Below are 24,872 nucleotides of genomic sequence, written 5' to 3' on the forward strand. Positions count from 1 at the left end.
TGTCGTATGTACTCCCGATACGTGTACCAAATTCCCGATACGTGTAACTGTACCAAATCAACAGTTAAAAGGATTTTGAGCCGATAGCTGTTACGGCCTTGGCAAGATCGATGGAGACAGCGTTTATTGTGCTTTTAATGAAGGGCACTGTCTTAAGCCCCAGTCCCCATCACGGATGGGGCTCAGCGGTTTACCCGAGCCTGACGGCGCAGGGCAAGGTACACGCTGGCCCGTCCAGTGTAGCGCGCGTGCGGCCCCGGACATTGAAGGCCATTAAACGTTCATTAAACATGAAACGCTCATTAAACATTAAACGTTCATTAAAGGATTACGAAACGAAAAACATTACGAAATTACGTTCACACCGTCACGTCAAACACGACCGTGAACACACACCTCGTCACAATGTGAACATCGTCAAAATGAACGTTATGCGAACGCGAATGTTATGCGGGAGTCCAAACCTGAGAATACTGGAGGCCAAAGCTGAAATTGGGAAAACTAAATAGCCTATTTTACTCCTGGAGATCCCAGGATTACCCACAAAATATCGTTTCGATCGGTTGAGCCGTTTTTACGGTACCTTCGAACAGACGGACAGACATTTGGTGAATTATAGTAAGATGAGTCATGTCTCAATTTTTTCTAGACAGCGCTTTCGGAGATATAGACGTGCAAATGTTGTACACCGCACCTTTCCTATGCCATCTCCAGGCATTGCAAATCGCCATTGCTGGGCACCGAAGGGGGCTCTGCAGTGACGCACGCTGAAAGGGAGCACTGAGTTTTCACTGTTTGTTTGTTTTCTTGTTTTCTTGTTTGTTTGTCCGGGCGATATCTCAGCCATCCTTTGAGCGAGGAAGCTGAAATTTCGGCACAATAGTGAGCAAGTCCTTTCTCAAAAACAGTATTTTTTGTTTCTTGATTAATCCATTAATTGAGGAGTTAATTAATTATTAGCGATTCATTAAGTACTTATTTAATTAATCAAATTTCCTTTCTTTTCTGACCATTAACTCAGGCACCTTTTGAGTTAGGAAGCTGATATTTGGACATGCCAATGACCAGGTGATTTGGCTGCAAAGGCTATTTTTGATTTATTAATTAATCACTTAATCAATTAATCGATTAATTATTTAATTATTCGATTAATGACTAAAACTTTTTTTTTTAAGTTACAGATTCTGATGAAATGGTGGTGGTTTATGTGTTCTATGACCGAATTGATTAGTAATTTAATTTTTTAATGATTATTATTTATTTATTTTCATTATTAATCATTTATTTATTTTCTTTCTCATTTGGCCAATATCTCAGGCACCTTTTGAGCTGGGAAGCTAATATTTGGACATGAGTGACCAAGTGATGTGGCTATCAAGGATATTTTTGATTTATTGATTAATCATTTAATCGATTAATTATTTATTGATTAATCGATTAATTATTTATTGATTAATCAATTAATTATTTGATTTTTTATTAATGAGTTATTTAATTAAATTTCTAAAAGATACATCTTCGGATGAAGCATGCCATGTTGAGCATGCATGCCAATGCTTAGTTATGCTATTAGTCAATTGATAAAGAAAATATTTTGTGATAATCTTTTATTGATTTTAATTATACAATTAATCAATCAATTAGTGTACAATCAATCAATCAATCAATTGGGGGGACTCTCCCTCCAAATGCAGCCTCAATGAGCTGCACTGCGGTATTGCCGGGCGCCAGAGTGGCAATACCGCCAGAGGCGACACACACACACACACATACACACACACACACATACACACACACACACGACACACACCCCAGTGAATTGCATGCCGGCATTGCATTGCCCCCGGCATTGCGCCCCGGCAATGCCGCGCTGTAGGATATTTAATTATTTGGCATGGGGGCAGTGTACTTTGAATGTATCTGTACTTATTATATCTGTACTTGTTTTCGATTTTTCCAATATGGCGGCTGAAGAACGTGACCCATGATGTCATCGGTATTTCTTTTCTCCACCAATTTATGCCGACATGATTCTCAAGAAATTCCATCTTGATTGGATGAAGTGTTGTACTTGTCGAATTAACAAATTATGACGTCATAATGAGATGGTATATGTTGGTATATTCTAATATGCTAACCATGCTGGTATGTGCTAATCGTCTCTGCATCGTTCCAATTTTTGCATATGTACTCCCGAAGCGAGTACTCTCATTGATGTATTCTGATCTCCTTTAGTACCCAAACAAATGCTACTCGCTTACATTAATGGTGACTGAATTGTTAAGAATTAAATTTTTTTACATTGTACTGTCGGGGAATTGGTTGGTGAGACTCAAGACTCCAATGACCGGACACAGGTTTTACAAAAGGTCTGGTTTATTAACTGGTTGTTCACTTTCATTCCAATACCAAATAACTACCGTTTGACTCAATAGACCAGGTTAACCCTATTCGCATGGTCCTTCTTGTTCGGCCGATGTTCCTCCGCCATTCCCGTCGGGCAGAGGTTCTGATGATGGGCGCTCGTTCGCTCCGTCGAGCAGGAGTTATCGTGGCAAGTGCTCCTTTGGCTCAAAGTCCCTTCTGTTTATATCGGCACACTTCAGTTAATCCTCTGTCCGCTGAAATCGTAATCCCTTCTCCGCTGACGTTACTGGTCGCCTCCCTGGCACCAGCTAGCCCCCCTCCTGCTGTGAGTTCCATTTACCAAACAATAGGGGGGTGCTCCAGCCTGGGGCTGTGACCAGGTGTTTCAAGAGATTACCATGTTCGTGCACATTCTGCTTCGTTACCAGATTTAATCAATGAGTTACCAGTGCCAATCAATACGTTACACTGAGTTACACTTCCACAATTCCCTCATCTTTTTGTTTTTGTTTATATTAACCATTAATCTAAACATCAATATAAGTAAACAGTCAATCACTACAAGTAAACATCATTACAAGTATAAGTAAATAATCATAACTTTGGTAATCAAATTCCCTTAGGCATACACCATCATCCTGCAAGAATCACAAAACATTTCGTTGGTCATTGACTTCTTCCATATTGTTCAATCTATTGCATTTGCATCACAAATATATTTTCAAAACAACACTTCACCATCACCAAGATAGAACACTTTCACTTCATTTTCAAGTTTTGTAAAGCATCTGCACCATCTGGCAAAAACGTTTGCCTCCACACAAATGTTGACTTTGTTTGAAAGGAAGGGCTGATCACTTGTGTTTGAATCCAGGTATGAAACATTTTCTCCTAATGTCTTCATAGCTCCTGCACTACTTCGTGTAGGATTTCGCTGTTGTGGTAACATTGCGGAGTCATAGACTGACCCTGCTCTCCTTGTAGCATTCTTGCCACTTTTTGCTGTAAACCATTGTAATTCCTGAACAAGGCCTTCACCCAGTTGTAGTCGACTTGCCTCCTCCCTCATTGTGAGTGGGCAGCAAGTATTGGTGTGACGTTGATTGGCCAGCAAGATGTGGAACAGGGATGCCGGATGCATCCACAATGATGTTGGGACCATGGTGTTCAGGTCATCCATGGTCCATACCAGGAGTGGCCCGCAGAATCGCGCACAGCTGTTGTGAAAAGGCACAGCCATTGGTTTGCAGCTCCATGCTGGCTCCCCGGAAGTTGGTGAAGTAATAACATATGTCCCCGCATTTCACAGAGGTTGCGGGTAAAATGTCGTTGTCCTGCAACTTCTGATGTGATGAATGTTCGAAGCCTTCGAACAAGAGTAAGTGATCGCCTTTCTTTCATATGTTGCAGTGTGATCCAGGCAAATGGTCACATAAATTTCCTTGGTGAAGGTAAGCATTCATCTCCAAGTTACACGGGAGAATGTCTTCATCATTCTTTGAGAAAGAGGGTGTATGCCATGATTAACTTCATTTTTAGCCACAAATTTTCTTTCTCGAACTTCTTCCCAATTCCGTTAGCACTCCCTTCAAAATGTGATCTCGTCTTATCCTTATGCTCAGTCACATCTGAATCTGCTTTCCGCACACACTGAATCAGATAGGGTACATCTTACCATGAAATCAGCATAATCATGTATATCTTCCGACAGTTTCACATTCAACAATTTGTTGTTTTTCCTTAACACATTCAAAAAGTTATATTCATTTATATGCGTCACACAAATAATATTCAATCAGGTATGTATTTCACTACTAAACTAAGAATAGCATCCACAATTGCTTTCAGGTTAATATAGTTCAAAAATTAACTCATGCAGGTATTTTAGCACTACTCTAAGAAAATAAATTGTATATGATTACAATCACAAACGGGAATATCTAATTCCCAACAACAATTTTCCCAAACCAACAAATTAAGCATAATGTATTATTATCATAATTCCTCCCACTTTTTTTTCTTTTTTTAAAAATTATTAACAGTGTGTCACTCGTGGTGATATGAGTTCACTGATCTTGTAAAACTGACACAATTCATAACATTGTCGTTATGCCATTATCTTAACCCTACTGTATTCATTTACAACATTACTTGATTCATTCTTTTAATCTCGGTATTATTCATATCATCATAAAAATCTTTCTATTTTAGGTCCATATTTGTTTCTATTCTTATCAACCTCCTATGGTTTATCAATTTGTTCCAAAACACTGCAACCAAAGGTTTTAACCAAAGCTCTACCACACTATTTCCAATTTGAACTCAAAATGCTAATTAAACAACAATTCAAATAATTAACTTCAATGGGTCAACAAACTCATTTTATAAACAGATCTAATTTTCCCATCCAATAATTTTCCTTGCCAAATGTCATATTGCAACACTTTAATAAACCTTCGAAAAATGTCTCCCAAATCAATAAATTCCCTTTTTCTTCCCAAATACTCATCTGTAAATTACATATTCAATTACAGTTTCTCCCAATTTGTTCGGTCTAAATGGCCACCGAAGTGGCTGCCAACATGCAGTACCGTTTTTATCTACCAAGCAAGTATTCGTCCACATAAGGCCTCTACCAAAATGTTGTTTGTGAAAAAACAAATCTGGGATTTCTGATTACATGGATGCACACTCTCAGGACATTTCAGGCTGCTTGTTAACAATCCACTACGATAAATTAATTCCTTTACCCACAATCAAATAATTAGTACAAATTGAGGATATTCTCCCTATCACATTCATTTATAGATTCATTATGTTGGATCTAAATTTTCTCCCACTGCTGCAAGGAAGAACAATAGCTCTTATAAGTCTTTGTAATATCTCACTTCATTTACCCAGCATCAAAGAATTTATTTACTCTCCATTCCCATCTGTTAACCAGTGACTTTGTTTGAACTCCAAAACTTAATTTGATGAATCCCATGTGTACAGCTACCACTTATTGAAACCCCTACTTTTGTAGAAAATATCCAAGTAAGTGTTTTTACACCCCCTTAACTGTTGCTCATCCATTTCTATGCACCCAGTGAGTACTACTGACACCAGTATGCCAATATAGGTGTGCGAGATTAACAAATATGTTGCAGGTACACGTGACATCACGTTCTGAGTATAAATAACGTAACAGCGCGTTCATGGCTGCCCCTTGGTTTAAGATTCACAATGCATTCCGTTTTAAAACTCACAATAGTTCCAACCAGCAAGATATTCTTTACTATTTTCCCATATCATCTGTGCCTAATACACAACCATACATGCAGCACAATTTATATGCTGATAAAATTCAAGTTTATATATATATATATATAAATCCATGAGCAGAGTATTCTGGGAAGTCAGTGTAAGACCTCTCCCAAATTTGGATAATTTTGTACTCCCTCATTTCTTTTTATGAAGCCCATATCCATAAATAGATGTTATTCTCATATAAATTCTATCAAAAATGGAATCCCAAAATTACTCACAATTTTACTATTAATTAATGGCTGCTCATAACCCAGCACATCAAATCTTTATATTCCATCTCCCTTGACAAAAGAGATAATGTTCATAATCAAATTATATTTCTATTTTATTTTACGGATTCTCTGGATATTCAATCCCATCCACATAAAACTATCCATTTCCAGACAGGCACACTGTCGGTGTCAACAATCTTGTAAGATTGATATACAAAACAACAAAAAACAAAAACACTAACATTGACACACATAAACACACACACACATGCATTATGCGTATTTGTTTGCGTTGGAACCATTATTTACAGATCCGGATGGGTGTCAACTTTATTTCAATTTCTCAAAATTTGTCCTTCAATTTTATAAGCGCTAATACACAAATGGACCAAAAAGTTTATTCTTAGAAAACCCCTATGACGTCACATTGACATTACCCTTTCAGTTCTCACAATAATTTATCCAAATTTGACTACTCACCCATTTGTATGTCAGTCGACCACTGACCTATCATTCGTGTGGAACAATAGTCCGAAATTCCCACCTGATCATCATGTGACTCTTGTCACTTGGTTTCAAAAAATTTGCAACGCAATTGTTCCAAACTTTGTAAATTTAAAATTGCTGTGCCCAAAATAGAAGATCCAATTTTGGCATTTGATCAATTAATTATTAATTTGTTAACAAGCAAAAAGAAAAAATGAATCATTCTTGCTCTGAAAACTTTTCAGACACAAGAATCATCGACAGTTATTCATGTTTGTCCAGTAATCGAATCTGTTGAGGCCAATCATCATTTGGGATTTGCAGCAATGAAGGCCTAATCATTGTCTGAGGTACCGGTAAGCACTGGTACCCTTGATCTTGGTTTGCCCCATGAACTTGTCTTCCTGTTGACATACGGACATCTTCTTCTCCAATGTCCCATCTTTCCACACTCGAAACACCGGTTTCTGTCGTTGCCTGATCTGTGCACCTGTGCACTTGTATTGCTGGGCTGCATCTCTACATCCCTGAGTTGCCACTGCAATCTCTCGTTATCTCCTGAAACACGAAAAAATTCTCTGTACCGTCCTTTTTGGGGAGACAACTGGAAATCAGATGGGACAACTGTCACTTTCATTCCTAATTTCGAGGGCAGTTGTGCATTTGTCTCCTCCACTGTATCCTGTATCCTTTTTATTTTAAGTTCTAGATCCGTTATCCGTTCTTGCTGTTCCCGTTGTCTGGATTCACCATCCCAAAGATGGAATGCAAGCCAGTCTACCGTTAGATTCTGTCTCTTCCTGGCTTTCAATCTTTGTTCCAATCTTTCCAATCGACTTCGCTCAAATGTACCATCTCTTGGAAACTCCTCATCATGTCCCTTTGTCCACAAATACCAATTCTCGACCTGCCTTATAGCTTCGGCACCATAACGGTCGTACATATGATGTGTACAAGTACCTTTTTGTGGAATCTCTGGTTGTCCTTGTGTATTCTTGCAGGCTCCATTTCCCATTCTGCCTGTATGTGAATAACACTCAATATTCACTCAATGTACCAGGTAGATTAGGATCTGCGCTTTGGAATGCACCTGTACACACCTGTACTATATGTACTATAAATAAAATCTACTGGAGTTTGTTCCACCTTTTATCAAAGTAGCGTTGGATGTGTTGTAGCTTGTTCCAGGTTCCTCTAAAGCTTCACTCGTACCTCCAGGAAGGATCTCTCTACCTGTTCACACGGTGATTTCCAGAGAATCTCCCTCAGCTGTGGCTTTTGCACAATCCAATCTCACAGATCAGTATTTGCAGATGAGCCGGAGGGTCAGTATGAAATGGGTGAATCCTCAGGTGTCCGCTCTGTTGACGGGGAAATCACACAATGGTAACCGCACATATATATCTGTATATAAACTCACCACCTTGCTCAATTTTCCCAGGTTGTCTCCACATTGATAATATCTCGCACAGATATCAAAGCTTCTTTCTTGAGACCGCATTTTCATCAATCAAACAATCAATATATTCAATTCAATTTATTCAGTTCAATTTATTCAGTTAAATTTATTCAATTAAATTCAATCAATTAGATTCAATCAATCAACAATTCAATCAATTATTCAATTTCAATTAATTCATCAATATTCATCAATAAATCAAATTAATCATTTTGGATGACTCCTTGCATAAGCCCTTTCCCCAATGATGTCAGGACAGGTCCATCCATTGACTGAGATCGAATTTCATCGGTCGTCACCTCTGGTTCGTACCTCATGTCAATTGATGAATCACCGTCCTGTCCTAGGGTCATATCTGACATATTTCCCCATTTTGCCTGGTCTCCACAAATTTTCTTTGCAACCACTAAAGGCAACTCATCCTTCATTCGTGAGACAAGAATATCCAATCATATCATTCAACTTCTTCCGTAAGTGTCAAGAATATCCAATCATATCATTCAACTTCTTCCATAAGTGTGAAGAATATCCAATCATATCATTCAACTTCTTCCATGAGTGTGAAGAATATCCAATCATATCATTCAACTTCTTCCATAAGTGTGAAGAATATCCAATCATATCATTCAACTTCTTCCATAAGTGTGAAGAATATCCAATCATATCATTCAACTTCTTCCATGAGTGTCAAGAATATCCAATCATATCATTCAACTTCTTCCATAAGTGTCAAGAATATCCAATCATATCATTCAACTTCTTCCATAAGTGTGAAGAATATCCAATCATATCATTCAACTTCTTCCATGAGTGTGAAGAATATCCAATCATATCATTCAACTTCTTCCATAAGTGTGAAGAATATCCAATCATATCATTCAGCTTCTTCCATAAGTGTGAAGAATATCCAATCATATCATTCAACTTCTTCCATAAGTGTGAAGAATATCCAATCATATCATTCAACTTCTTCCATAAGTGTCAAGAATATCCAATCATATCATTCAACTTCTTCCATAAGTGTGAAGAATATCCAATCATATCATTCAACTTCTTCCATGAGTGTGAAGAATATCCAATCATATCATTCAACTTCTTCCATGATTGTCAAGAATATCCAATCATATCATTCAACTTCTTCCATAAGTGTCAAGAATATCCAATCATATCATTCAACTTCTTCCATAAGTGTGAAGAATATCCAATCATATCATTCAACTTCTTCCATGAGTGTGAAGAATATCCAATCATATCATTCAACTTCTTCCATCAGTGTCAAGAATATCCAATCATATCATTCAACTTCTTCCATAAGTGTGAAGAATATCCAATCATATCATTCAACTTCTTCCATGAGTGTGAAGAATATCCAATCATATCATTCAACTTCTTCCATAAGTGTGAAGAATATCCAATCATATCATTCAACTTCTTCCATAAGTGTGAAGAATATCCAATCATATCATTCAACTTCTTCCATAAGTGTGAAGAATATCCAATCATATCATTCAACTTCTTCCATAAGTGTGAAGAATATCCAATCATATCATTCAACTTCTTCCATAAGTGTGAAGAATATCCAATCATATCATTCAACTTCTTCCATGAGTGTCAAGAATATCCAATCATATCATTCAACTTCTTCCATAAGTGTGAAGAATATCCAATCATATCATTCAACTTCTTCCATAAGTGTGAAGAATATCCAATCATATCATTCAACTTCTTCCATAAGTGTGAAGAATATCCAATCATATCATTCAACTTCTTCCATGAGTGTCAAGAATATCCAATCATATCATTCAACTTCTTCCATAAGTGTGAAGAATATCCAATCATATCATTCAACTTCTTCCATAAGTGTGAAGAATATCCAATCATATCATTCAACTTCTTCCATGAGTGTCAAGAATATCCAATCATATCATTCAACTTCTTCCATAAGTGTGAAGAATATCCAATCATATCATTCAACTTCTTCCATAAGTGTGAAGAATATCCAATCATATCATTCAACTTCTTCCATAAGTGTGAAGAATATCCAATCATATCATTCAACTTCTTCCATGATTGTCAAGAATATCCAATCATATCATTCAACTTCTTCCATAAGTGTGAAGAATATCCAATCATATCATTCAACTTCTTCCATGATTGTCAAGAATATCCAATCATATCATTCAACTTCTTCCATAAGTGTCAAGAATATCCAATCATATCATTCAACTTCTTCCATAAGTGTGAAGAATATCCAATCATATCATTCAACTTTTTCCATGAGTGTTTGTTCATTCGCACGCACGTTCATTCGTTCGCACATTCATTCGCACGCCGAGCAAGTCGTGTGCTTTGAGCAAGTGCAAAAAAATATCTGTATATAAAATTCCATTGCCCGCTGCCTTAATCGCACACCCTGAGCGGGCAGCTCAGGGGTACGTTTACAAGTGCTAAGCAAATGTGCGTGTGCAAACCGGTGTACGCGCCCTAGTGTACGAATGTACGTGCCCTACAGACCTCGGAAAATCGTTACGTACGCCTCCTTGCCAACACACGGTCCCAACTGCAGGCAAGCCTACAGACGCGCGTTTCTCAGTGACGCGTGTCAGACGAACTGGCGCATTTATTTACACAGCGAAAAAACCCGTATTTACAGATCGCTAGAGAAAAAAAACACGAATAATAGATAAAACCGTTTGTCAATGTTCCATCCGTGACTTTGTCCGCTCATTCACTTTTCCTGATTCGCATCAAGGATCTCCATCATCAGACAGCATACTTAATTCCGCATTTTAATGAGAATTCAACAGGATTTTACGACTCAAAGGAAAAAGAACGAGCAGACCTTTTGCAGGACGATCGTTACAAAAATCGTTACATATATTAAAGTATTTATAATGTCGACAAAATCATATCTTAATTCTTACAAAATTTGGTTCTTTGAATAAATCACAGCACCGGGAGTCCCGCTCCAATGGATCTTTTGTGTTTATTCAGCACCCTAGTAATTGGTTCTTTGTGTACTAATTACACAGCACCCATGCCCCGCTCATATGGATCTTTGTGCAGCGCTGCACAGCACCTGAGCAAAAGGGGTCTCATCTACATTTTCCTTATCCGGTGTACCATCCGTGATATTTGTTTGCTCATTCACTATTCCTGATTCGTCATCAAGGATCTCCATCATCACACAGCGTACTTAATTCCGCATTTTAATGAGAATTCAACAGGAATTTACGACTCAAAGGAAAAAGAACGAGCAGACATTTTGCAGGACGATCGTTACAAAAATCGTTACATATATTAAAGTATTTATAATGTCGACAAAATCATATCTTAATCAATAAGTATCACTTTTTTTTTTTTTTTTTTTTTTTTTATGAGCCTCGACCAGAGGGTGGTTGTTACTCACAAACACTCGTCGCTAGCTGTTCCATTGTCTGTTGATTTTCATTCTGTTGCCTATTTCCATTGAGCCATCAGAGTGGAATTTGGAATTTTTTATTTCTCTGAGCTCATGAAAGTGGTGACAATGGGTGGTCTGCCATTGCTTTTCCACAAAAGCACTACGAGTTTTGGACATGGCGGGAAAACTGAAAAAAATTTTTTATTTAAAACGGGTGTACACGATTGTACACGTGTACGGACCTTACCGAACCGGCAAACAAATCGCCTCATGGTGCACTTCATGAGCCGATTTGCCCGCAGATCTGGGCAAGGCTTTTAATACCCAGCGTCATGTCCTCGCAAGCTCACGAATAAATAGAATCATTTAAAACGTTTCATCCTTGGATTACCTATGGACAATCACAAGTCCCACACACCAAATCCTCCATCTTCAGAATTCATATTTCATAATGGACAGATCCCCAAGACGCCATACTTACCTTGGCGACGTCCACTCGAAATTCCAGCGGTGCCTCCAGATTGTCGGGGAATTGGTTGGTGAGACTCAAGACTCCAATGACCGGACACAGGTTTTACAAAAGGTCTGGTTTATTAACTGGTTGTTCACTTTCATTCCAATACCAAATAACTACCGTTTGACTCAATAGACCAGGTTAACCCTATTCGCATGGTCCTTTTTGTTCGGCCGATGTTCCTCCGCCATTCCCGTCGGGCAGAGGTTCTGATGATGGGCGCTCGTTCGCTCCGTCGAGCAGGAGTTATCGTGGCAAGTGCTCCTTTGGCTCAAAGTCCCTTCTGTTTATATCGGCACACTTCAGTTAATCCTCTGTCCGCTGAAATCGTAATCCCTTCTCCGCTGACGTTACTGGTCGCCTCCCTGGCACCAGCTAGCCCCCCTCCTGCTGTGAGTTCCATTTACCAAACAATAGGGGGGTGCTCCAGCCTGGGGCTGTGACCAGGTGTTTCAAGAGATTACCATGTTCGTGCACATTCTGCTTCGTTACCAGATTTAATCAATGAGTTACCAGTGCCAATCAATACGTTACACTGAGTTACACTTCCACAATTCCCTCATCTTTTTGTTTTTGTTTATATTAACCATTAATCTAAACATCAATATAAGTAAACAGTCAATCACTACAAGTAAACATCATTACAAGTATAAGTAAATAATCATAACTTTGGTAATCAAATTCCCTTAGGCATACACCGTCATCCAGCAAGAATCACAAAACATTTCGTTGGTCATTGACTTCTTCCATATTGTTCAATCTATTGCATTTGCATCACAAATATATTTTCAAAACAACACTTCACCATCACCAAGATAGAACACTTTCACTTCATTTTCAAGTTTTGTAAAGCATCTGCACCATCTGGCAAAAACGTTTGCCTCCACACAAATGTTGACTTTGTTTGAAAGGAAGGGCTGATCACTTGTGTTTGAATCCAGGTATGAAACATTTTCTCCTAATGTCTTCATAGCTCCTGCACTACTTCGTGTAGGATTTCGCTGTTGTGGTAACATTGCGGAGTCATAGACTGACCCTGCTCTCCTTGTAGCATTCTTGCCACTTTTTGCTGTAAACCATTGTAATTCCTGAACAAGGCCTTCACCCAGTTGTAGTCGACTTGCCTCCTCCCTCATTGTGAGTGGGCAGCAAGTATTGGTGTGACGTTGATTGGCCAGCAAGATGTGGAACAGGGATGCCGGATGCATCCACAATGATGTTGGGACCATGGTGTTCAGGTCATCCATGGTCCATACCAGGAGTGGCCCGCAGAATCGCGCACAGCTGTTGTGAAAAGGCACAGCCATTGGTTTGCAGCTCCATGCTGGCTCCCCGGAAGTTGGTGAAGTAATAACATATGTCCCCGCATTTCACAGAGGTTGCGGGTAAAATGTCGTTGTCCTGCAACTTCTGATGTGATGAATGTTCGAAGCCTTCGAACAAGAGTAAGTGATCGCCTTTCTTTCATATGTTGCAGTGTGATCCAGGCAAATGGTCACATAAATTTCCTTGGTGAAGGTAAGCATTCATCTCCAAGTTACACGGGAGAATGTCTTCATCATTCTTTGAGAAAGAGGGTGTATGCCATGATTAACTTCATTTTTAGCCACAAATTTTCTTTCTCGAACTTCTTCCCAATTCCGTTAGCACTCCCTTCAAAATGTGATCTCGTCTTATCCTTATGCTCAGTCACATCTGAATCTGCTTTCCGCACACACTGAATCAGATAGGGTACATCTTACCATGAAATCAGCATAATCATGTATATCTTCCGACAGTTTCACATTCAACAATTTGTTGTTTTTCCTTAACACATTCAAAAAGTTATATTCATTTATATGCGTCACACAAATAATATTCAATCAGGTATGTATTTCACTACTAAACTAAGAATAGCATCCACAATTGCTTTCAGGTTAATATAGTTCAAAAATTAACTCATGCAGGTATTTTAGCACTACTCTAAGAAAATAAATTGTATATGATTACAATCACAAACGGGAATATCTAATTCCCAACAACAATTTTCCCAAACCAACAAATTAAGCATAATGTATTATTATCATAATTCCTCCCACTTTTTTTTCTTTTTTTAAAAATTATTAACAGTGTGTCACTCGTGGTGATATGAGTTCACTGATCTTGTAAAACTGACACAATTCATAACATTGTCGTTATGCCATTATCTTAACCCTACTGTATTCATTTACAACATTACTTGATTCATTCTTTTAATCTCGGTATTATTCATATCATCATAAAAATCTTTCTATTTTAGGTCCATATTTGTTTCTATTCTTATCAACCTCCTATGGTTTATCAATTTGTTCCAAAACACTGCAACCAAAGGTTTTAACCAAAGCTCTACCACACTATTTCCAATTTGAACTCAAAATGCTAATTAAACAACAATTCAAATAATTAACTTCAATGGGTCAACAAACTCATTTTATAAACAGATCTAATTTTCCCATCCAATAATTTTCCTTGCCAAATGTCATATTGCAACACTTTAATAAACCTTCGAAAAATGTCTCCCAAATCAATAAATTCCCTTTTTCTTCCCAAATACTCATCTGTAAATTACATATTCAATTACAGTTTCTCCCAATTTGTTCGGTCTAAATGGCCACCGAAGTGGCTGCCAACATGCAGTACCGTTTTTATCTACCAAGCAAGTATTCGTCCACATAAGGCCTCTACCAAAATGTTGTTTGTGAAAAAACAAATCTGGGATTTCTGATTACATGGATGCACACTCTCAGGACATTTCAGGCTGCTTGTTAACAATCCACTACGATAAATTAATTCCTTTACCCACAATCAAATAATTAGTACAAATTGAGGATATTCTCCCTATCACATTCATTTATAGATTCATTATGTTGGATCTAAATTTTCTCCCACTGCTGCAAGGAAGAACAATAGCTCTTATAAGTCTTTGTAATATCTCACTTCATTTACCCAGCATCAAAGAATTTATTTACTCTCCATTCCCATCTGTTAACCAGTGACTTTGTTTGAACTCCAAAACTTAATTTGATGAATCCCATGTGTACAGCTACCACTTATTGAAACCCCTACTTTTGTAGAAAATATCCAAGTAAGTGTTTTTACACCCCCTTAACTGTTGCTCATCCATTTCTATGCACCCAGTGAGTACTACTGACACCAGTATGCCAATATAGGTGTGCGAGATTAACAAATATGTTGCAGGTACACGTGACATCACGTTCTGAGTATAAATAACGTAACAGCGCGTTCATGGCTGCCCCTTGGTTTAAGATTCACAATGCATTCCGTTTTAAAACTCACAATAGTTCCAACCAGCAAGATATTCTTTACTATTTTCCCATATCATCTGTGCCTAATACACAACCATACATGCAGCACAATTTATATGCTGATAAAATTCAAGTTTATATATATATATATATAAATCCATGAGCAGAGTATTCTGGGAAGTCAGTGTAAGACCTCTCCCAAATTTGGATAATTTTGTACTCCCTCATTTCTTTTTATGAAGCCCATATCCATAAATAGATGTTATTCTCATATAAATTCTATCAAAAATGGAATCCCAAAATTACTCACAATTTTACTATTAATTAATGGCTGCTCATAACCCAGCACATCAAATCTTTATATTCCATCTCCCTTGACAAAAGAGATAATGTTCATAATCAAATTATATTTCTATTTTATTTTACGGATTCTCTGGATATTCAATCCCATCCACATAAAACTATCCATTTCCAGACAGGCACACTGTCGGTGTCAACAATCTTGTAAGATTGATATACAAAACAACAAAAAACAAAAACACTAACATTGACACACATAAACACACACACACATGCATTATGCGTATTTGTTTGCGTTGGAACCATTATTTACAGATCCGGATGGGTGTCAACTTTATTTCAATTTCTCAAAATTTGTCCTTCAATTTTATAAGCGCTAATACACAAATGGACCAAAAAGTTTATTCTTAGAAAACCCCTATGACGTCACATTGACATTACCCTTTCAGTTCTCACAATAATTTATCCAAATTTGACTACCCACCCATTTGTATGTCAGTCGACCACTGACCTATCATTCGTGTGGAACAATAGTCCGAAATTCCCACCTGATCATCATGTGACTCTTGTCACTTGGTTTCAAAAAATTTGCAACGCAATTGTTCCAAACTTTGTAAATTTAAAATTGCTGTGCCCAAAATAGAAGATCCAATTTTGGCATTTGATCAATTAATTATTAATTTGTTAACAAGCAAAAAGAAAAAATGAATCATTCTTGCTCTGAAAACTTTTCAGACACAAGAATCATCGACAGTTATTCATGTTTGTCCAGTAATCGAATCTGTTGAGGCCAATCATCATTTGGGATTTGCAGCAATGAAGGCCTAATCATTGTCTGAGGTACCGGTAAGCACTGGTACCCTTGATCTTGGTTTGCCCCATGAACTTGTCTTCCTGTTGACATACGGACATCTTCTTCTCCAATGTCCCATCTTTCCACACTCGAAACACCGGTTTCTGTCGTTGCCTGATCTGTGCACCTGTGCACTTGTATTGCTGGGCTGCATCTCTACATCCCTGAGTTGCCACTGCAATCTCTCGTTATCTCCTGAAACACGAAAAAATTCTCTGTACCGTCCTTTTTGGGGAGACAACTGGAAATCAGATGGGACAACTGTCACTTTCATTCCTAATTTCGAGGGCAGTTGTGCATTTGTCTCCTCCACTGTATCCTGTATCCTTTTTATTTTAAGTTCTAGATCCGTTATCCGTTCTTGCTGTTCCCGTTGTCTGGATTCACCATCCCAAAGATGGAATGCAAGCCAGTCTACCGTTAGATTCTGTCTCTTCCTGGCTTTCAATCTTTGTTCCAATCTTTCCAATCGACTTCGCTCAAATGTACCATCTCTTGGAAACTCCTCATCATGTCCCTTTGTCCACAAATACCAATTCTCGACCTGCCTTATAGCTTCGGCACCATAACGGTCGTACATATGATGTGTACAAGTACCTTTTTGTGGAATCTCTGGTTGTCCTTGTGTATTCTTGCAGGCTCCATTTCCCATTCTGCCTGTATGTGAATAACACTCAATATTCACTCAATGTACCAGGTAGATTAGGATCTGCGCTTTGGAATGCACCTGTACACACCTGTACTATATGTACTATAAATAAAATCTACTGGAGTTTGTTCCACCTTTTATCAAAGTAGCGTTGGATGTGTTGTAGCTTGTTCCAGGTTCCTCTAAAGCTTCACTCGTACCTCCAGGAAGGATCTCTCTACCTGTTCACACGGTGATTTCCAGAGAATCTCCCTCAGCTGTGGCTTTTGCACAATCCAATCTCACAGATCAGTATTTGCAGATGAGCCGGAGGGTCAGTATGAAATGGGTGAATCCTCAGGTGTCCGCTCTGTTGACGGGGAAATCACACAATGGTAACCGCACATATATATCTGTATATAAACTCACCACCTTGCTCAATTTTCCCAGGTTGTCTCCACATTGATAATATCTCGCACAGATATCAAAGCTTCTTTCTTGAGACCGCATTTTCATCAATCAAACAATCAATATATTCAATTCAATTTATTCAGTTCAATTTATTCAGTTAAATTTATTCAATTAAATTCAATCAATTAGATTCAATCAATCAACAGTTCAATCAATTATTCAATTTCAATTAATTCATCAATATTCATCAATAAATCAAATTAATCATTTTGGATGACTCCTTGCATAAGCCCTTTCCCCAATGATGTCAGGACAGGTCCATCCATTGACTGAGATCGAATTTCATCGGTCGTCACCTCTGGTTCGTACCTCATGTCAATTGATGAATCACCGTCCTGTCCTAGGGTCATATCTGACATATTTCCCCATTTTGCCTGGTCTCCACAAATTTTCTTTGCAACCACTAAAGGCAACTCATCCTTCATTCGTGAGACAAGAATATCCAATCATATCATTCAACTTCTTCCGTAAGTGTCAAGAATATCCAATCATATCATTCAACTTCTTCCATAAGTGTGAAGAATATCCAATCATATCATTCAACTTCTTCCATGAGTGTGAAGAATATCCAATCATATCATTCAACTTCTTCCATAAGTGTGAAGAATATCCAATCATATCATTCAACTTCTTCCATAAGTGTGAAGAATATCCAATCATATCATTCAACTTCTTCCATGAGAGTCAAGAATATCCAATCATATCATTCAACTTCTTCCATAAGTGTCAAGAATATCCAATCATATCATTCAACTTCTTCCATAAGTGTGAAGAATATCCAATCATATCATTCAACTTCTTCCATGAGTGTGAAGAATATCCAATCATATCATTCAACTTCTTCCATAAGTGTGAAGAATATCCAATCATATCATTCAACTTCTTCCATAAGTGTGAAGAATATCCAATCATATCATTCAACTTCTTCCATAAGTGTGAAGAATATCCAATCATATCATTCAACTTCTTCCATAAGTGTCAAGAATATCCAATCATATCATTCAACTTCTTCCATAAGTGTGAAGAATATCCAATCATATCATTCAACTTCTTCCATGAGTGTGAAGAATATCCAATCATATCATTCAACTTCTTCCATGATTGTCAAGAATATCCAATCATATCATTCAACTTCTTCCATAAGTGTCAAGAATATCCAATCATATCATTCAACTTCTTCCATAAGTGTGAAGAATATCCAATCATATCATTCAACTTCTTCCATGAGTGTGAAGAATATCCAATCATATCATTCAACTTCTTCCATCAGTGTCAAGAATATCCAATCATATCATTCAACTTCTTCCATAAGTGTGAGGAATATCCAATCATATCATTCAACTTCTTCCATGAGTGTGAAGAATATCCAATCATATCATTCAACTTCTTCCATAAGTGTGAAGAATATCCAATCATATCATTCAACTTCTTCCATAAGTGTGAAGAATATCCAATCATATCATTCAACTTCTTCCATAAGTGTGAAGAATATCCAATCATATCATTCAACTTCTTCCATAAGTGTGAAGAATATCCAATCATATCATTCAACTTCTTCCATGAGTGTCAAGAATATCCAATCATATCATTCAACTTCTTCCATAAGTGTGAAGAATATCCAATCATATCATTCAACTTCTTCCATGAGTGTCAAGAATATCCAATCATATCATTCAACTTCTTCCATAAGTGTGAAGAATATCCAATCATATCATTCAACTTCTTCCATGAGTGTCAAGAATATCCAATCATATCATTCAACTTCTTCCATAAGTGTGAAGAATATCCAATCATATCATTCAACTTCTTCCATAAGTGTGAAGAATATCCAATCATATCATTCAACTTCTTCCATGAGTGTCAAGAATATCCAATCATATCATTCAACTTCTTCCATAAGTGTGAAGAATATCCAATCATATCATTCAACTTCTTCCATAAGTGTGAAGAATATCCAATCATATCATTCAACTTCTTCCATAAGTGTGAAGAATATCCAATCATATCATTCAACTTCTTCCATGATTGTCAAGAATATCCAATCATATCATTCAACTTCTTCCATAAGTGTGAAGAATATCCAATCATATCATTCAACTTCTTCCATGATTGTCAAGAATATCCAATCATATCATTCAACTTCTTCCATAAGTGTCAAGAATATCCAATCATATCATTCAACTTCTTCCATAAGTGTGAAGAATATCCAATCATATCATTCAACTTTTTCCATGAGTGTTTGTTCATTCGCACGCACGTTCATTCGTTCGCACGTTCATTCGCACGCCGAGCAAGTCGTGTGCTTTGAGCAAGTGCAAAAAAATATCTGTATATAAAATTCCATTGCCCGCTGCCTTAATCGCACACCCTGAGCGGGCAGCTCAGGGGTACGTTTACAAGTGCTAAGCAAATGTGCGTGTGCAAACCGGTGTACGCGCCCTAGTGTACGAATGTACGTGCCCTACAGACCTCGGAAAATCGTTACGTACGCCTCCTTGCCAACACACGGTCCCAACTGCAGGCAAGCCTACAGACGCGCGTTTCTCAGTGACGCGTGTCAGACGAACTGGCGCATTTATTTACACAGCGAAAAAACCCGTATTTACAGATCTCTAGAGAAAAAAAACACGAATAATAGATAAAACCGTTTGTCAATGTTCCATCCGTGACTTTGTCCGCTCATTCACTTTTCCTGATTCGCATCAAGGATCTCCATCATCAGACAGCGTACTTAATTCCGCATTTTAATGAGAATTCAACAGGATTTTACGACTCAAAGGAAAAAGAACGAGCAGACCTTTTGCAGGACGATCGTTACAAAAATCGTTACATATATTAAAGTATTTATAATGTCGACAAAATCATATCTTAATTCTTACAAAATTTGGTTCTTTGAATAAATCGCAGCACCGGGAGTCCCGCTCCAATGGATCTTTTGTGTTTATTCAGCACCCTAGTAATTGGTTCTTTGTGTACTAATTACACAGCACCCATGCCCCGCTCATATGGATCTTTGTGCAGCGCTGCACAGCACCTGAGCAAAAGGGGTCTCATCTACATTTTCCTTATCCGGTGTACCATCCGTGATATTTGTTTGCTCATTCACTATTCCTGATTCGTCATCAAGGATCTCCATCATCACACAGCGTACTTAATTCCGCATTTTAATGAGAATTCAACAGGAATTTACGACTCAAAGGAAAAAGAACGAGCAGACATTTTGCAGGACGATCGTTACAAAAATCGTTACATATATTAAAGTATTTATAATGTCGACAAAATCATATCTGAATCAATAAGTATCACTTTTTTTTTTTTTTTTTTTTTTTATGAGCCTTGACCAGAGGGTGGTTGTTACTCACAAACACTCGTCGCTAGCTGTTCCATTGTCTGTTGATTTTCATTCTGTTGCCTATTTCCATTGAGCCATCAGAGTGGAATTTGGAATTTTTTATTTCTCTGAGCTCATGAAAGTGGTGACAATGGGTGGTCTGCCATTGCTTTTCCACAAAAGCACTACGAGTTTTGGACATGGCGGGAAAACTGAAAAAATTTTTTTATTTAAAACGGGTGTACACGATTGTACAAGTGTACGGACCTTACCGAACCGGCAAACAAATCGCCTCATGGTGCACTTCATGAGCCGATTTGCCCGCAGATCTGGGCAAGGCTTTTAATACCCAGCGTCATGTCCTCGCAAGCTCACGAATAAATAGAATCATTTAAAACGTTTCATCCTTGGATTACCTATGGACAATCACAAGTCCCACACACCAAATCCTCCATCTTCAGAATTCATATTTCATAATGGACAGATCCCCAAGACGCCATACTTACCTTGGCGACGTCCACTCGAAATTCCAGCGGTGCCTCCAGATTGTCGGGGAATTGGTTGGTGAGACTCAAGACTCCAATGACCGGACACAGGTTTTACAAAAGGTCTGGTTTATTAACTGGTTGTTCACTTTCATTCCAATACCAAATAACTACCGTTTGACTCAATAGACCAGGTTAACTCTATTCGCATGGTCCTTCTTGTTCGGCCGATGTTCCTCCGCCATTCCCGTCGGGCAGAGGTTCTGATGATGGGCGCTCGTTCGCTCCGTCGAGCAGGAGTTATCGTGGCAAGTGCTCCTTTGGCTCAAAGTCCCTTCTGTTTATATCGGCACACTTCAGTTAATCCTCTGTCCGCTGAAATCGTAATCCCTTCTCCGCTGACGTTACTGGTCGCCTCCCTGGCACCAGCTAGCCCCCCTCCTGCTGTGAGTTCCATTTACCAAACAATAGGGGGGTGCTCCAGCCTGGGGCTGTGACCAGGTGTTTCAAGAGATTACCATGTTCATGCACATTCTGCTTCGTTACCAGATTTAATCAATGAGTTACCAGTGCCAATCAATACGTTACACTGAGTTACACTTCCACAGTACCCATTACATTTTTTCACTCTTATTATGATATAGGTTTACCAATGAATCAAAATGAAGTCGTTGAGCTTTAACTGTTAACAGTAGGATGAAACATCACGTGGACATGCACACAATGCATTATGGGATCTCAATCAGAAACTTGTTTGGTATAAACGATGAAAGATGTTCACCCGAGAAAAAGATTATTGTAACAACCGGCAGTTTCATCATGGTGAACGCTGCCACTTTAGGCGGTGGTCTACCGATTTTGTATATTCTTGAACAGCCCACCACTTTCAAAAATGTCAATTTCACAAAAGATTATCTCATCGAAGTTTTTGATATACTTTCATGCTGTGAAAAGGTTTCTGTTGGCCTTTGGGTGTAAATCCATCAGGAGAACATGATTATTAATCTGCTTTAGTTTTGCATGGTCCTGATCGTATAGATCAGAAGAAAAAAGAGTCGTACATCATCCAGGAAAGACACCCAGAGATTGCCATTTTTCCCCAGTGGACAAATCTGCACTTGCTTCTGAAACTCAAGGTAGTCCTTGTGGAATCCAGACATGGCCACCGAATGCTCTTTCAGAGCTTCTGCATTGCTGCTTGTGTTGGGATTATGCTCCATGTAGTTCCAAAGAAGAAGTCTCTCATAAGACTCCCTTGTCACTATGAGACACCAGATTGCTCTGCTGTAGCTCTTCCCACTGAGTACTTTCTTCAAACAACTGGAGGTAACCAAGTTAGCTTCACGAAGGAGCTCAGCATAATCTGTACCTGCCATCTTGTGGCTCATCATCTAAATATCTATAAAGCTCAGTTGACTTTTTGCTCCACCAAATAACAGCGAAACGGAGTTGAGTAAAAGGGTGAAAATTCTACAGATGCTGTGATAAATCACTACCTTTGTCGGTTTGAATGTTTGAAAGAGAATAGACGTCTGGATCAATTTTTGAATTAAATTTAAATCCCAATTTATATATACATACAAGAAATATGAACACATACAAAATGAGGCTATAATCGATAAAGCTCAGCTCTTCCCACTGAGTACTTTTTTCAAACAACTGGAGGTAACCAAGTTAGCTTTCCTTGCGTGGAGTACTTCGGAAAAACCGAAAAATTTGCACCTCGATATCTCCGAAAACGCTGAATAGAAAAAAATTGAGACATGGCTCATTGTAAAGAACTCTCTATGGGGAATAAAATAAGTTAATGATGATGTCATAAGTTCCGCCATGATGACGTCATAATTCGACAAGTACAAAACTTCATCCTATCAAGATGAAATTTCTTGAGCGTCATGTACGCATATATTGGTGGAGAAAAAAAGCTAATGATGACGTCATCGATAACGTGGTTCGGCCGCCATCTTGGAAAAATCGAAAAGAAATTGCACCTCTATATCTCCGAAAGCGCTGAATAGAAAAATTTGAGGCGTGGCTCATTGCAAAGAACTCTCCATGTGGAATAAAATATGTTCATGATGATGTCATAGGTGCCTCCATTATGACGTCATAATTCGACAAGTACAAAACTTCATCCTTTCAAGATGAAACTTCTTGGGCGTCATGTAGGCCTAAATTTGTGGAGAGAAAAAATAATGATGACGTCATCGGTCACGTGGCTCCACCGCCATTAAAAAAAAACCGAAAAACTTTGCACCTCTATATCTCTGAAAGCGCTGAATAGAAAAAAATGAGACATGGCTCATTGTAAAGAACTCTCCATGGGGAATAAAATATGTCAATGATGATGTCATAGGTCCCTCCATTATGACGTCATAATTCGACAAGTACAAAACTTCATCCAATCAAGTTGAAATTTATTGAGCATAATCTAGGAATAAATTAGTTTAGAAAAAAAAGATGATGATGTCATTGGTCACATGGTTCGGCCGCCATATTTGTTCTAACACAAAAGCCTGAAAAATGACTGAAAATACATCCTGGTGATGGTTTGGAATCTCTGATTGCTCTTTCTTGTTCTCATCTTAATCCATCATCATGGCTCCTTAACCAGTCACGAAGCTCGGGCGAAGTTTCTCTGTTATGAGTCATCAAGGCAGAGTCTAGCCGCCGTTCGGGAATGTTCGGCTGGGCGGGGTTCACTTGCCTGATTGAATGTTCGGGTACTTTCGGCGATCGTCATTGATGTTTTAATGGCGACGCTTTTTGATGAAATAAAACGTAGGGGAAATCACAGGAGGGCAACTACACACAGGGGATTATTCTTAAGCCCTACCTAATTAGCGTAGCTCCACCCCTCGAATGGAGACACATATACGATCTTTTTATATACAGATTCCCGACGTAGTACATTGAGGGTCTTCTACTTCGCGTCACATGGTCCATGCTAAACTAAACATTCCGAACTTTCCTTGAGATTTATCTCCACCCCCCACAAACGTAACAATATTAAAGTAGACTGCCTGGTTGAACTAGAGTGAGGTTGGCCTGCACATGGTTATGGTTTGGGTTAAGGCTGTTAGGGTTGTGGCTGTTGGGGTTATGGCTGTTTGTGTTTGGGATGTTAGTGTTCAGGATGTTAGGGTTAGGGCAGTTGGGTTTGGGATATGGAATTTTAGGGTAAGGGATGTTATGGTTAGATATGTTGGGGTTAGGTATGTTGGGGTTAGGTATGTTGGGGTTAGGTATGCTGGGGTTAGGGTTTGCACACAAGTGGATGAAAATATACTATACAGTTCCTTGTGGGAATAAGTGAGGTTGATAAAAAATAAAGCAAAATATGGAACGCTTCACGAATTTGCGTGTCATCCTTGCGCAGGGGCCATGCTAATCTTCTCTGTATCGTTCCAATTTTTGCATATGTACTGCCGAAGCGAGTACACTTACTGATGTATTCTGATCTCCTTTAGTACCCAATACAACTGTTACTCGCTTACATGAATGGTGACTGAATTGTTAAGAATTTAAAAAATTTACATTGTACCCATTACATTTTTTCACTCTTAATTTGATATAGTTGTACTAATGATTATGCTGTCCGCCCCATCCTTCCCTTTCTCCGAGCTATTCTGAAATCTCTGACACACCTTCAACAGCTCTCCCTATCTCTTCCACCTCTTCCACATCTTACCCTACCCCTCCTCCCCACTGTTCTGTATCTGATGCTCCCGCTTCCTCTTCATTAACGGTATGGACCTCAAACATCCGGG

At 38.4% G+C, this 24,872-nt stretch overlaps 1 protein-coding gene and 1 non-coding gene across 4 annotated transcripts in view; one reads left to right on the forward strand and one right to left on the reverse strand.

Annotated features, from left to right (window-relative positions):
• MUSK (muscle associated receptor tyrosine kinase) overlaps nt 1–24,872 on the forward strand; it is a 105,459-nt gene that overhangs the window by 38,910 nt on the left and 41,677 nt on the right. The window lies entirely within an intron of this gene.
• LOC144889946 (U6 spliceosomal RNA) lies at nt 24,437–24,543 on the reverse strand. The gene has a single exon (XR_013622161.1). It is a non-coding gene; the product is annotated as a U6 spliceosomal RNA (small nuclear RNA).

Source organism: Myxine glutinosa, chromosome 1 (genome assembly GCF_964187855.1).
Source record: "Myxine glutinosa chromosome 1, kmMyxGlut1.1, whole genome shotgun sequence".
Classification (NCBI taxonomy): Eukaryota; Metazoa; Chordata; class Myxini; order Myxiniformes; family Myxinidae; genus Myxine; species Myxine glutinosa.